This window comes from Bufo gargarizans, chromosome 2 (genome assembly GCF_014858855.1).
Source record: "Bufo gargarizans isolate SCDJY-AF-19 chromosome 2, ASM1485885v1, whole genome shotgun sequence".
Taxonomy (NCBI): domain Eukaryota; kingdom Metazoa; phylum Chordata; class Amphibia; order Anura; family Bufonidae; genus Bufo; species Bufo gargarizans.
In genome coordinates this window covers 603124560-603140441 of record NC_058081.1, presented here as the reverse complement: position 1 = coordinate 603140441, position 15882 = coordinate 603124560, and positions in this window count along the sequence as shown.

The following is a 15882-nucleotide window of genomic DNA, read 5'->3' as shown; positions in this document are numbered from 1 at the left end:
GAAAGGTGATTTAAGCAATTTTGAGCATGGCATGGTTGTTGATGCCAGACGGGCCGGTCTGAGTATTTCACAATCTGCTCAGTTACTGGGATTTTCATGCGCAACCATTTTCTAGGGTTTACAAAGAATGGTATGAAAAGGGAAAAATATCCAGTATGCGGCAGTCCTGTGGGCGAAAATGCCTTGTTGATGCTAGAGGTCAGGCTGATTCAAGCTGATAGAAGAGCAACGTTGACTGAAATAACCACTCATTACAACCGAGGTATGCAACAAAGCATTTGTGAAGCCACAACACGCACAACCTTGAGGCGGATGGGCTACAACAGCAGAAGATCCCACCGGGTACCACTCATCTCCACTACAAATAGGAAAAAGAGGCTACAATCTGCACAAGCTCACCAAAATTGGACTGTTGAAGACTGGAAAAATGTTGCCTGGTCTGATGAGTCTCGATTTCTGTTGAGACATTCAAATGCCAGAGTCCGAGAACATGTATCCATCATGCCTTGTTACCACTTTGCAGGCTGGTGGTGGTGGTGTAATGGTGTGGGGGATGTTTTTTGGGCACACTTTAGGCCCCTTAGTGCCAATTGGCCATCGTTTAAATACCACGGGCTACCTGAGCATTGTTTCTGACCATGTCCATCCCTTCATGACCACCATGTACCCATCCTCTGATGGCTACTTCCAGCAGGATAATGCACCATGTCACAAAGCTCGAATCATTTCAAATTGGTTTCTTGAACATGACAATGGGTTCACTGTACTAAAATGGCCCCCACAGTCACCAGATCTCAACCCAATAGAGCATCTTTGGTATGTGGTGGAACGGGAGCTTTGTGCCCTGGATGTGCATCCCTCAAATCTCCATCAACTGCAAGATGCTATCCTGTCAATATGGGCCAACATTTCTAAATAATGCTATCAGCACCTTGTTGAATCAATGCCACGTAGAATTAAGGCAGTTCTGAAGGCAAAAGGGGGTCCAACACCGTATTAGTATGGTGTTCCTAATAATTCTTTAGGTGAGTGTATATTAGACGGTCATTGGATATCAATTTTACTGCAGGCCAGTACAAATACATGTGAAATACATATGTTTAAAAGAACAAAAAATATAAAATTGGATTAAAAACATTGCTAACGAAATCCCCCCTCTTGAAAAAAAAAACAAATGAGAATAGTTGAAATTCGATAACACGTGGTTGTCACAGGTGTTGAATTCCTCCGAGGTCCCAAACATTAGGAATTCACCGGACAGAAAAGTCCTTTTATGCCGCTGTATTTACATAGGACAGGGACCATTATTTGTTCTGGGTGATGGCAGATATGTGTGGGCTGGCATGAGGAAATTCCATTAAACGTGGTCGTCACAGGTGTTGAATTCCTCCGAGATCCATGCCTCATTCATTTTTATAAATGTGAGGTAGTCCACACTGTCGAGAGCTAGGTGAGTGCGCTTATCGGTCACGATCCCCCCTGCTGCGCTGAACATCCTTTTTGACAGGACACTCAACAAGAGACAAGCCAAGCGTTACATGGCAAATTGTGCCATCTCTGGCCACAAGTCAAGCCTGCACACCCAATAGTCAATGGGTTCCTCGCTTCTCAGAGCGTCCACATCGGCCGTTAACCCAATGTAGTCGGACACCTGTCGGTCTAGATGTTCCCTGAGGCTGATCCGGAGGGCGACTGTCGATGGGTTGGTTGCAAGAATGATCTCATATCCGAAGTGACCAACACATCTTCAAACAGCCCTCTTCTTGCATGCGCTGTAGGATTGGTACTCACAACTGTTTCTTTGTGGGTGGAAATTCCTGTGCCAGCGCCCTTAACAGCAGAATGCAGCATCTCTTGAAGCAAGGCCTGGAAATGCTACATTCTGACAGCCCTCTGTGATGCTGGTAACATGTCCGCCATTTTGTGTTTGTACCGGGGGTCTAAGTATGTTGCCACCCAGTACTGGTCCTTGCCCTTTATGCTTTTTATACGAGGGTCCCTCTTCAAACACTGGAGCATGAAGGCTCCCATTTGCACTAAATCGAAAGCGGTGGAGCGGCCTGGCTCCTGCTTATCGCCCAGGAGAATTTGTCTTCGGTCTCCTCCCCCCATCCACGGAGAACACCAGGGATCCCCGAAAAGTTCTGCTCTTCTTGCTCCTCCTCCTCTTCCTCCCCCCAGCCACTATCCACCTCTGACTTCTCTTCAGACTTCTGCTGACTTGTCTCAGATGGAGTAGCCCCCCTGGGAATTCATTCAGCATTGCGACTTCCTCATCTTCCAGCTCCTGCTCCTGGACGGCTTGATCAATGACACGACGCAATGCACGCTCCAGAAATAAGGCTAAAGTACAATGTCACTGATGGTGCCCTGGCTGCGACTGACCAATTTGGTGATCTCATCAAAAGTCTGCATACGACGCGCATGAGCAGCCACTGGCACGGTGAAAAAAAAAACAAGCTCCCCAGAACCTGTCTTGCCGCAGAGTTCGTACAGGTAGTCATTAAAGGCACATTTTTGCCGGAGCAGCCTATCAAGCATATACAAGGTGGAGTTCCAGCGCGTCGGGCAGTCACAAGTCAGATGTCTGACCGGCAAATGGTGTCGCCGTTGAATGTCAGCAAGGCGAGCCATGGTGGTGTAAGATCTTCTAAAATGGCCAGAGATTTTGCAGGCCTGCCGCAAGACTTCCTGGATCCCGGGGTATTTGGCAACGAATCGCTGCATGACTAAGTTCAGGAGGTGTGCCATGCACATGTGTCATTTTGCCCTGTTTCAGCGCACTCAGCAAATTGGCACCGTTGTCGCACACCACTTTACCAACTGTCAAATTGAGCGGGGTTAGCCACTGATCGGCCTGTGACCACAGAGCTGAAAGCAGTGCAGGACCGGTGTGGCTTTTGGCTTCCAGGCACAACAGCTGCTGCACAGCATGGCAACATCTCACCTGGCACCAGTGGTGTATCTTGGTTTTGTGCTGCCCTAGGCGAGACTAAAAGCGGGCACCCCCTAATATAAATTTCACCCACCCCTTCCTGTCAAGACCAAACCCCTTCCTCTGTAACCCCTACCCCTTCCTCTTTAGGCTCCACTCTTTCCTGTTAGAGCTTCACATCTTCCTTTCTGTGTTTAAAAGTGAATAACGAAGGCCAATATTTGGTGTTTTCTGTACCAAATGTTGGATCTATTATTTTAAGAGAATCTTTACATATAATAATATAAAGTGTAAATTCAACCACTTTACAAAGATCAGTCATCCAGGTCAACTATACTTTATTGATCACAGACAATCAAATTGTTTGAATTAGCACATGGTCAGTCCACATGATACAAATACATTAAATAAAATGGCTGTATCATTATTCTAAAAATTAAAAAAGCACAACTTCTAACACAAATGTATTTTACAGATGACTTTTTTTTTTTTTAAACAATGTGCAGCTAGAGATAGTACAGTATTAACCCCTCCCTAATTCTCCCCCCTCTAACCACCCAATGGGTTCCAACCCCCTTACCCTATAAAACAACTAAGTAATAGATTTTTTGTGAATTACTGTAATTTAAGTACTTACAGTTTTTGAGCCAGCAGCAGGGATCAGTGCATTGGTGGCCGGGGACTGGCCTCAGTGTTCACGGTGACCGTGTGCAGGATCCTTTCTGCACTTAAAGGAGATAAGGCTCACCCTAGCATTGCCAGCCCGTGACTCCACCTCCGTGTGACGTCATGACGGCAACGCGCAGACACAAAAGGCAGGGGCGATTGGGAGGAAGTCAGGAGGAGGAGGAAGTAAGTCTTTCAACTCCTTCACTATGCGTCGCGGGGATGCCGCTCACATAGTGAAGGATCGGATCGGAAAAGGGGCAAACAAAATATTTAGCATATTGTGTAACTATCACTAAGCAAACAAGGCATTTTGCTGCCCCATTGGCAAGTGCCGCCCTAGGCAAATGCCTTGTTTGCCTTGTGATAGATACACCCCTGCCTGGCACGTCAAATAGGTTCTGGGAAGCTGGGGGGGTGCAGCAGAAGAGGCGGTAGCAGTGGGAAAGGAGGAGTCAGCCGAGGAGGAGATGGAGGATGGAGTAGGAGGAGGGGAAAAAGAGGCAGGCTGCATGCAATTGCATTGTTGTGGTGACACCAAATCCACACGGATGCCACGGGTTGCATGCTTGACAGTCATCAGAAGGTTCACCCAGTGGGCAGTAAAAGTTATGTACCTTCCCTGCCCGTGTTTGCTAGACCACGTGTCTGTGGTCAGATGTATCTTGGCATCGACACTGTGTTCCAGAGATATACTGTATTCACTTGCTGCTGAACATTGCCATATAGCTCTGGGATGCCCTTCTGGGATAAATATTTCCTTCTGGGGAACTTCCATTGTGGTGTGCCAATGGCCAAAGGCCAAAGGCCTCTGAGTTCACCAGTTTATATGGCAGTAGTTGCCGGGCTAGCAGTTCCGACATGCTGGCGGTCCTCCGTTGGGCAAGAGGGTTATCCGGCGTCATCAAACTTTACGTTCGAACATTTGGGCCACAGAAGCCTGCCTTTTGCCAGATGAATACGACAATGGCACGGTGGAAGGTGGAGTGGAGGACAGAGGAGAAGGAGAAGAGGCAGGACGTGTAGCACTGGGAGTGTGGCTTTGTGCGTTCTGATGGTTGTTCCCACTGGGCTCGGTGATGGGAGGCCAGGTGTCTTCTTAAGGTGGTCGTCCCTAGGTGAGTGTTAGGCTTACCGCGAATTATGCGTTGACAGCACAGGCTGCAGATGGCAACACTATTGTCAGCAGCTGACACGTTAAAAAAAGCCCACACTGCAGAGCCATGTGCCAGCTTCCTGGGAGAGCTAGATGTGACCATGCATGGTGGATGGCTCGCTCCAGATACATTTGCAGTCTGCTTTTTGCCCCCAGTGCACTGAGAGTTCTGCCTGCTTCTCCTCCTTCTCCTCCCTTTCTGCTGCTCAGTCTCTCCCTCTGAACTCCCCTCCTCTTCCTCTCTTGTGGGTACCCACGTGACGTCCATCGTCCTCTTCACCACCACTGACATTAGAGATCTCAGAGTAGGCAACAACAGCGGGGACCACCCTCCTTGGGCTGATCTGGGTACTGTCATCAGACCGCTGAGTGGCAGCCGTTGCTACCTCCTCTTCCTCATTCAGGTAGGATATATGGATTTTAAACACTATCCATTCCTCTTGCATTACCACGGTGTGTCAGCCATATGCACGACATGGCTGCTGGAGCCCCCCCATATTGTGTGTAGGCCAGTGATTGTTATTTACTTTTACTACTCTGTATGTGATTTGTCCTTATATTCAGGGGCGTAGCGTGGGGGGGGGGGGGGGGGGCTGGGGGGGCCGTTGCCCCGGGCGCCAAATTGCAGGGGGCGCCAGGCAGCTGACATTTCAATGAGGGCCACGGGAGCCTATGGCTCCCGTCCCCTCCGTTATGCCTCATAGGCTTTAGGCCACTAGACCTTAAGCCTATAAGGCAGTAGTGCAACGCAGGACTCAGTCACATACCTCACTGTGACCTCCTGCGTCGGATCTCGCGAGATGACGCGGCGCGGGAAGGCACAGTGAGCGAGGCATTGGTGACCGCCTGTACCAGGATGCCACAAGCTGTGAAGGAGAGAGAGGTAAGTATTAATTTTTTTATTTTTTTATGTACCCTATGTTCTACCCTTATTGCAGAGGCACTGGGGGCACGAGAGGAGGACCACTGACAGTACTCAGTGGACATCATAGTATTAATAAGAGTGGAGAGACGACCATTATATTAACAATAAAGAGGGGGACATTATATTAACAACGAGGGGGACATTATATTATTAATAAAGAGGGGGCCATTACATTAATAATAAAGAGGGGGCCAATACATTATTATTAATATAATGTCCCCCTCTGTTATTAATATAATGGCCCCCTTTTTATTATTAATGTAATGGCCCCCTCTTTGTTATTAATGTAATGGCCCCCTCTTTATTATTAATATAATGGCCCGCTCTTTATTTTTAATATAATGGCCCCCTCTTTATTATTAATATAATGCCCCCTCTTTATTATTAATATAATGCCCCCCTCTTTATTATTAATGTAATGGCCCCCTCTTTGTTATTAATGTAATGGCCCCCTCTTTGTTATTAATATAATGGCCCCCTCTTTATTATTAATATAATGGCCCCCTCTTTATTATTAATGTAATGGCCCCCTCTTTGTTATTAAAGAGGGGCCATTATATTATTAATAAAGAGGGGGCCATTATATTAATAATAAAGTGGGGGCCATTACATTAAAAATAAAGAGCGGGCCATTATATTAATAACAAAGAGGGGGCCATTATATTAATAACAAAGAGGGGGCCATTATATTAATAATAAAGAGGGGGCCATTACATTAATAATAAAGAGGGGGCCATTATATTAATAATAAAGTGGGGGCCATTATAATATACAGGGGAAATAATATTATGGGGAATGGGGGACTATCTGTCTGGCTCTAGCACAATATTGGGGGGCAGCAGGATGAGTTGTTGAGACACCAGGAAGGAGAGGTTTATAGTAAAGTGAGGAACCTAAAAAAATTTTTGTGAAACTCTGCAGAGACGAGAAGCGGCTGAAAGAAGGTATCATGGCGGTCTTATCTCTGGATGAAGACGTTGAGAAAAGTCTCCATCACAGGAGACGTCACTGGATGTAACAGGTATGGTGCGGCATTCTCCTGTAATAATATTATCCATGCACATATCTGTTTCTCGGTAGGGTAAGGGGTATATAGAATTTGACCCACACTGCCTCAGCCCGGCCCCAGACTTCAGGTAACACTGTGTGTGTTCTGAATTCTGGGGCCTCACACCCATCTACAACATTATCTGAACTCAGAGAGTTATCACTGTGTTACATAGGACTGCTAGTGATCTACTACAGTATTTGTTAAAAGGGGCGTGCCCGGGGTAGGGGGGGGCACTATTTTTGGCTTGCCCCGGGTGCAGGCAACCCACGCTACGCCACTGCTTATATTTAATCACACTTTAATCACACAAGCCTGTTAAGCCTATTTGTTATCAAATCATCGAATTCACGTTATACAGGTCCTTCTAAAAAAATTAGCATATTGTGATAAAGTTCATTATTTTCTGTAATGTACTGATAAACATTAGACTTTCATATATTTTAGATTCATTACACACCAACTGAAGTAGTTCAAGCCTTTTATTGTTTTAATATTGATGATTTTGGCATACAGCTCATGAAAACCCAAATTTCCTATCTAAAAAAATTAGCATATTTCATCCGACCAATAAAAGAAAAGTGTTTTTAATACAAAAAAAGTCAACCTTCAAATAATTATGTTCAGTTATGCACTCAATACTTGGTCGGGAATCCTTTTGCAGAAATGACTGCTTCAATGCGGCGTGGCATGGAGGCAATCAGCCTGTGGCACTGCTGAGGTGTTATGGAGGCCCAGGATGCTTCGATAGCGGCCTTAAGCTCATCCAGAGTGTTGGGTCTTGCGTCTCTCAACTTTCTCTTCCCAATATCCCACAGATTCTCTATGGGGTTCAGGTCAGGAGAGTTGGCAGGCCAATTGAGCACAGTAATACCATGGTCAGTAAACCATTTACCAGTGGTTTTGGCACTGTGAGCAGGTGCCAGGTCGTGCTGAAAAATGAAATCTTCATCTCCATAAAGCTTTTCAGCAGATGGAAGCATGAAGTGCTCCAAAATCTCCTGATAGCTAGCTGCATTGACCCTGCCCTTGATAAAACACAGTGGACCAACACCAGCAGCTGACATGGCACCCCAGACCATCACTGACTGTGGGTACTTGACACTGGACTTCAGGCATTTTGGCATTTCCCTCTCCCCAGTCTTCCTCCAGACTCTGGCACCTTGATTTCCGAATGACATGCAAAATTTGCTTTCATCCGAAAAAGTACTTTGGACCACTGAGCAACAGTCCAGTGCTGCTTCTCTGTAGCCCAGGTCAGGCGCTTCTGCCGCTGTTTCTGGTTCAAAAGTGGCTTGACCTGGGTAATGCGGCACCTGTAGCCCATTTCCTGCACACGCCTGTACACGGTGGCTCTGGATGTTTCTACTCCAGACTCAGTCCACTGCTTCCGCAGGTCCCCCAAGGTCTGGAATCGGTCCTTCTCCACAATCTTCCTCAGGGTCCGGTCACCTCTTCTCGTTGTGCAGCGTTTTCTGCCACACTTTTTCCTTCCCACAGACTTCCCACTGAGGTGCCTTGATACAGCACTCTGGGAACAGCCTATTCGTTCAGAAATTTCTTTCTGTGTCTTACCCTCTTGCTTGAGGGTGTCAATGATGGCCTTCTGGACAGCAGTCAGGTCGGCAGTCTTACCCATGATTGCGGTTTTGAGTAATGAACCAGGCTGGGAGTTTTTAAAAGCCTCAGGAATATTTTGCAGGTGTTTAGAGTTAATTAGTTGATTCAGATGATTAGGTTAATAGCTCGTTTAGAGAACCTTTTCATGATATGCTAATTTATTTAGATAGGAATTTGGGGTTTTCATTAGCTGTATGCCAAAATCATCAATATTAAAACAATAAAAGGCTTGAACTACTTCAGTTGGTGTGTAATGAATCTAAAATATATTAAAGTCTAATGTTTATCAGTACATTACAGAAAATAATGAACTTTATCACAATATGCTAATTTTTTTAGAAGGACCTGTAGAACACTTGGTGTCAGAAAGGTGGGATTTGTGCAAGTGAATACGCTTATTGCTTATAGGGTGATACATAGAGGAGGTAGTTTGGTACCAGCACTCTGATTGGGATCCTGGGCATTTGCAGGAATGTAATAATCTGTGGGTGGATTTGTTTGCACTGGTGCAAATCTGCTATAGGCTGTGAGTGGGGCTGTTGTAGATGTGGTAGAATCTAGCAAAGTTGTTTTGGAGTTGTAGAACTGAGCAGGATTTTAGTGAAAATATGTAAGAATTTGAGTAGTGAGAATGGAGGCTTGGGCATAGAAGTGGCAGATGAGGTTCAACACTGACAAATGTAAGGTTATGCACATGGGAAGGAATAATGCAAGTCACCAGTACATACTAAATGGCAAAACACTGGGTAATACTGACATGGAAAAGGACTTAGGAATTTTAGTGGACAGCAGACTTAGGGCTCATTCTGACAACTGTATCTGTTCTTTGGTCCGAAAAATTGCGGATCCGCAAAACATGGATACCGGTTGACTGCATTATGCATTGTGTGGAACAGAATGGCCAGCCCTATGAAAGAAATGCCTATTCTTGTCTGCAATCTTTATTTTGCGTGGCCGCAAAACAGAAATATGGATGGGGATAGCACACAGCGTGCTATCAGCATCTTTTGCGGCCCCAATGAAATTAAAATTCACAAACATATGGTCATCTGAATGAGCCCTTAAAGGGGTTGGCCACTATATAAGTACTTTCCACTATATAGTGGGAGGTAGGGTAAAAAATAGTTTCCTAATATACTTTATAAAAAAAAAATCTAAATGGTAATGTTTTTATAATAAGCCCCGCCCCCTCAGCCCTGTGTGCAGCCAGTTCATCTATGGCTGCATGCAACATGGAGAAAGCTCGTCCATGGCTTTATTCTAACTGCACATCCACTGCTTTTCCTAATAAGAGCAGAGCATGCCCAGTCTGCCCCTGGCGCGCTCCCTGCTCCGACTCTGTCTCTACAACTTATTCCTGTCAGAGTTCGGAGCGGGAAGAAAAGTAAGAGCGCGTCGGGGATCAGACCACACATGGAGTACTGTGTACAGTTCTGGGCTCCTGTGAACAAGGCAGATGTAGCAGAATTGGAGAGGGTCCAGAGGAGGGCAATAACTGGAATTGGTGGACTACAGTACCCTGAAAGATTATCAACATTTGTTCAGTTTAGAAAAAGTACAACTGGGGCGAGATCTAACTACCAAGTATAAATATATCAAGGGTCAGTACAGAGATCACTCCCATCATCTATTTATCCCCAGGACTGTGACTGTGACGAGGGGACATCCTCTGCGTCTGGAGGAAAGAAGGTTTGTACACAAACATAGAAGAGGATTCTTTACGGTAAGAGCAGTGAGACTATGGAACTCTCTGCCTGAGGAGGTGGTGATGGTGAGTACAATAAAGGAATTCAAGAGGGGCCTGGATGTATTTCTGGAGCGTAATAATATTATAGGTTATAGCTACTAGAGATGGGTTGTTCTACTAGAGATGAGTTATTCTGATTGCCTGTCTGGAGTCAGGAAGTAATTTTTTCCCCTTAAATGAGAAAAATTTACTTCTACTTCACGGGGTGGGGGAGGGGGGGTTGCCTTCCTCTGGATCAACTTGCAGGATAACAGGCTGAACTGGATGGACAGAAGTCTTTTTTCGCGTAACAAAATATGTTACTATATCAGGGGTGGGAAACTTCCGGCCCAGTTGCCCCATACGGTCACTGGGATCAATTCATGTGGCCCACTGCCCCCTGCCAGAACATATAGTGAAAATGCTAATGACCGTTTCCATTATGGAAGCCGTCATTAGCATGTGGGAGGCAAAAGAGGTGAGAACAGCACTGCACTGGTTGTCCACATCTTCCCTGGTCTTCTCCCGGCCCCGCTCTGTGTCTTGACACATACAGCATCCAGACATAGTGCACATAGATGCGCACTATGACCTGATGTTGTGTGCTGTCAGGTCACAGTACAGCGTGGTGGGAGGAAGACCAAGGGGAGTAAGTGACTCTGCCGAGTGGCAGCGCCGTCCACAGCTGGAGAGGTAATTTTTTTTTTTTAATCGTATGCTCTGAGGTCTGATTGGATGCTGGGGGGTATGATAGGGGCTGATCTGAGGCTAATTGAGGGTGGGGAAGGTCTGATCTGAAGCTAAGCTGGGGGGTCTGATGGGGTCTGATGGGGTCTGATCTGAGGTTTAGGGGTATATACTAATTAATGATGGTTAATTTATTGCCATTTCCTTTTGGTTTTCTTATTGTAATATATACACTGACCAAAAATATAAACGCAACACTTTTGGTTTTGCTCCCATTTTGCATGCGCTGAACTCAAAGATCTGAAACATTTTCTACTACCATGAGACCCATTACTCTCAGATATTGTTCAGAAATCTGTCTAAATCCCACCTCACAGGTGTGGCATATCAATGAATATTGCACAGGTGTGCCTTAGACTGCCCACAATAAAAGGCCACTCTGAAATGTGCAGTTTGATCACACAGCACAATGCCACAGATATCGCCAAGGTTTGAGGGGGCGTGCAGTTGGCATGCTGACTGCAGGAATGTCTACCAGAGCTGTCGCCCGTGCAATGAATGCTCATTTCTCTACCACCGGACGTCTCCAAAGGCGTTTCAGAGAATTTGGCAGTACATCCAACCGGCCTCACAACCGCAGACCAGGTGTAACCACACCAGCCCAGGACCTCCACATCCAGCATGTTCACCTCCATGATTGTCTGAGACCAGCCACCCGGAGCAGCTGCAGCAACAATCGGTTTGCATAACCAAAGAATTTCTGAGCAAACTGTCAGAAACCGTCTCAGGGAAGCTCATCTGCATGCTCGTCATCCTCATCAGGGTCTGGACCTGACTGCAGGTCGTAACCGACTTGAGTGGGCAAATGCTCACATTCAATGGCATCTGGTGCGTTGGAGAGGCGTTCTGTTAACGGGTGAGTCCCGTTTTTCACTGTCCAGAGCAGATGGCAGACAGCGTGTGTGGCATTGTGTGGGTGAGAGGTTTTCTGACGTCAACATTGTGGATCGAGTGGCCCATGGTGGTGGTGGGGTTATGGTATGGGCAGGTGTATGTTATGGACAACGAACACAGGTGCATTTTATTGATGGCATTTTGAATGCACAGATACTGTGATGAGATCCTGAGGCCCATTGTTGTGCCATTCAACCACCACCTCATGTTGCAGCATGATAATGCACGGCCCCATATTGCAAGGATCTGTACACAATTCCTGGAAGCTGAAAACATCCCAGTTCTTGCATGGCCAGCATACTCACCGGACATGTCCCCATTGAGCATGTTTAGAATGCTCTGGATCGGCGTATACGCGTTCCAGTTCCTGCCAATAATCTGCAACTTCGCACAGCTATTGAAGAGGAGTGGACCAACATTCCACACGCCACAACCAACAACCTGGTCAACTCTATGCGACGGAGATGTGTTGCACTGCGTGAGACAAATGGTGGCTACACCAGATACTGACTGGTTTTCTGAGCCCCCCCCCCCCCCCCCCCCCACTCCCCCCAGAAAGGCAAAACTGTGCACATTTCAGCATGGATTTTTATTGTGGGCAGTCTAAGGCACACCTGTGCAATATTCATGCTGTCTAATTAGCACCTTGATATGCCACACCTGTGAGATGGGATGGATTATCTCGGCAAAGGAGATGCTCACTAACACAGATTTAGACAGATTTGTGAACAATATTTGACAGTAATGGGTCTGTTGTGTATGTAGAAAATGTTTAAGATCTTTGAGTTCAGCTCATGCAAAATGGGAGCAAACCCGAAAGTGTTGCATTTATATTTTTGGTCAGTGTATATCAGTGATGGCGAACCTTTTAGAGACCGAGTGCCTAAACTGCAACCCAAAACCAAATTATTTATCACAAAGTGCCAACACAGCAAATTACCCTGAATACTACAGTCCAATATATTATATCTTCCATGTACTTTATCATTTAGCTATAATAGCCTGCCTACATTCAGTGCGCTGCCTGTGCTGTTCATAGTGCGCCCTGCGCTGAATGAATTCCAGGAAAAGTCTGAGGCATATATTACACCATAGACTTTTTCCAGGGTGCGGGTGCCCACAGAGAGGGCTCTGAGTGCCGCCTCTGGCACCAGTGCCATAGGTTCGCCATCACTGGTGTATATAATCTGGGGATATATAGAGTTGATCTGATTATTTTGGTGTTTCTTAGATGTATGGGGCTCTGTCTGTTATATACACTACGTATTTGAAGTTAGACAGGCAGTCTAAAGACGGGTTTACATAGCTGAATATTCAGGCTAGTCATCGGGAATGAACATTAGTATGATTGCTTGTTTCAGATAATTGGCCCATGTTAAGGTACTTCTGATCACCTGATGAACGAGCAAAACACTCATTCATGCAGACACCTAAATCAACGTTTTTCTGGGCAGCAGGTCACACTGTGTGAGCAGCGATCTGCTGCCCAGAAACAATGAATCTTTATGAGGATGAGTGATTGCATTAACCATCACTTGTCCTCATGTAGTGGAGATGATCACTGCTTGTAAATTCATCTCTTCACCTCCACTGATAAGCAGGCAATTATCAGGAAGGGACAATTCCCAATAATTGCACCATAAAGAGCCACAAATGCACCTTAAAAATCCTCAGATTTATCACAGTGACTCAGGCTGGATGATAAGGCAGGGGTTACACAGTGATCAGGGACACAATAATAGTCTTATGACCAAAAATCATTGTGTTACAGTGCAGCCATTAAACGGAATGGGGTCTCATCACAACTTTCATGTTGCTGTGACTGCAACCCCAGAAAGCTAAAATATTTGGCGGTGCTTGATTTTTTTTCCCATTGCGGGGTTGCTGTCAAGGCAAACGTTGAGTTGCTCTGAAACCCCTTTCAGTTTGATGGCTTTGTCACCACCCAACAATCTTTGGTTGGTCACGTGGGGGATGTTGTAGATTGTATTATTTTCCCTTGTAACATGGTTATAAGGGAAAATAATAGCATTCTGAATACAAAATAATTTAACTCACCTTAATCCACTTGCTCGCGCAGCCCGACTTCTCTTCTGTCTTCTTCTTTGCTGTGTGCAGGAAAAGGACCTGTGGTGACGTCACTTCAGTCATCACATGGTCCGTCACATGATCTTTTACCATGGTGATGGAACATGTGATGACCGGAGTGACGTCACCACAGGTCATTTTCCTGCACACAGCAAAGAAGAAGACAGAAGAGATGCCGGGCTGCGTGAGCAAGTGGATTAAGGTGAGTTAAATTATTTTTTATTTTTTTAACCCCTCCAGCGCTATTGAACTATGCGTTCTGTATTCAGAATGCTTTTATTTTCCCTTATAACCATGTTATAAGAGAAAATAATAATGATCGGGTCCCCATCCAGATCGTCACCTAGCAACCGTGCTTAAAAATCGCACCGCATCCGCACTTGCTTGCGGATGCTTGCGATTTTCACGCAACCCTATTCACTTCTATGGGGCCTGCGTTACGTGAAATACGCACAAAGAGGAGCATGCTGCGATTTTCACGCCATGCACAAGTGATGAGTGAAAATCACCAGTCATGTGCACAGCTCCATAGAAATTAATGGGTCAGGATTCAGTGCGGGTGCAATGCGTTCAACTCACGCATTGCACCCATGCAGAATACTCGCCCGTGTGAAAGGGGCCTTAGGGCTCATGCACACGAGCGTTGGATGTTTTGTGTTCCGCAAAATAAGGATATCAGCCACGTGCATTCATCAGAATGGAACAGTTCTACCCTTGTCCGTAATGTGAACAATAATAGGACATGTTCTATTTTTTTTGTGGAACAGCCATGTGGACATATGGACACAGAATGCACAGTCATTTCCATCATTGCAGCCCCATTAAAGTGAATGGTTCATCATACGGGGACCCCGAACCGTCACAGAAAAGAAATAAGCATTTGTGCATGAGCCCTTAGACGTTTTAATCTAACTTTATACCACTTATTGGTTGGCTTAAATGGAGACAGAATTTTGTGGCAAAATGGTGGCACACCATGGTGCATCTTAAACCACACCCGTCTCCCATGAAGACACCACCCTGGCAGATGAGGCGCAGTAGATTATTCTTTATGGGTTACTTTCTTCAGCAATAAGTCTAAAATGAGATACACCGTGAGAATTACATCAGAATTCAGGTGCAGCCCCAATAGTAAATGTGGGCCAGAATGTAGATGAGAATACCGTACATATATTCAGTGGATTGTGCAAGTGAGGCCTGACCTATTCCCATTGCTGGCGCTGCTTTGTTGCTTGACCCACTTTTGTGCTCACACTAATAGCAATCATCTCAGTGTTCAGCCATGACATGAAACAGTTGGAACAAATTATCCTTTTGTGCGTGGAGGGAATACAACTAATTGTCCCATTCACAGCACATTATAATGGAAATGAGAAGCTACAGCAAGCTGCTCCATTGTTATCATGGCTGCCTGACATCCTAGGGTCACAGGGTCAATTCGAAGCAAGTCACCGTCTGCACAGAGCCGATGTGTTCTCTCCAGTGTTCAATGGAGCGTTCTCCATCACAAACTCTGAATGAATGAATGGCGGTATTTGGGCTCAGGTCCTTTTATGGCAGCCAACTAATTCCAACAAGTCAATGTCCGGTGCCCACTGCTATTACTGACTGATAATCTTTGACAATGTCAGGCTGCCTGTGTAACGCCCCAGGGTGGCATTACCACTTCTGCACCTTTCTACTGTCTCCTATGGTTAACCACGTGTCATCATATGTATTAATTTCCAGGTCCTGCATAATGTGCATATCTATTTCTATGCAACTGTTTGTGTTTTAGTGTAATATGTCTGGTTAACCAGCAGATGGCGGCAAACATGGCAGAGTTATTTTACCTACAATGGAACCCTTTTTTCCATTCTAGTTCTCTCTAAGAGAGTGAGGGACTAGTTAGTGAGTTAGTTGAGTTTTACCCCCTGCCAAGGATGGGGGTGCAGCAGGTGCTTGTCCCTGCTGGACGAGCCCTGTCTGGGCCAGCTTGAGTACCTTCAGCTCGGCTGGACACAGAGGCCAAAGCCTGCAGCCTTAAAGACCAGGAGTAAAGTTTTCCCTGGATATAGTTAGAGACAGACCAGATTAC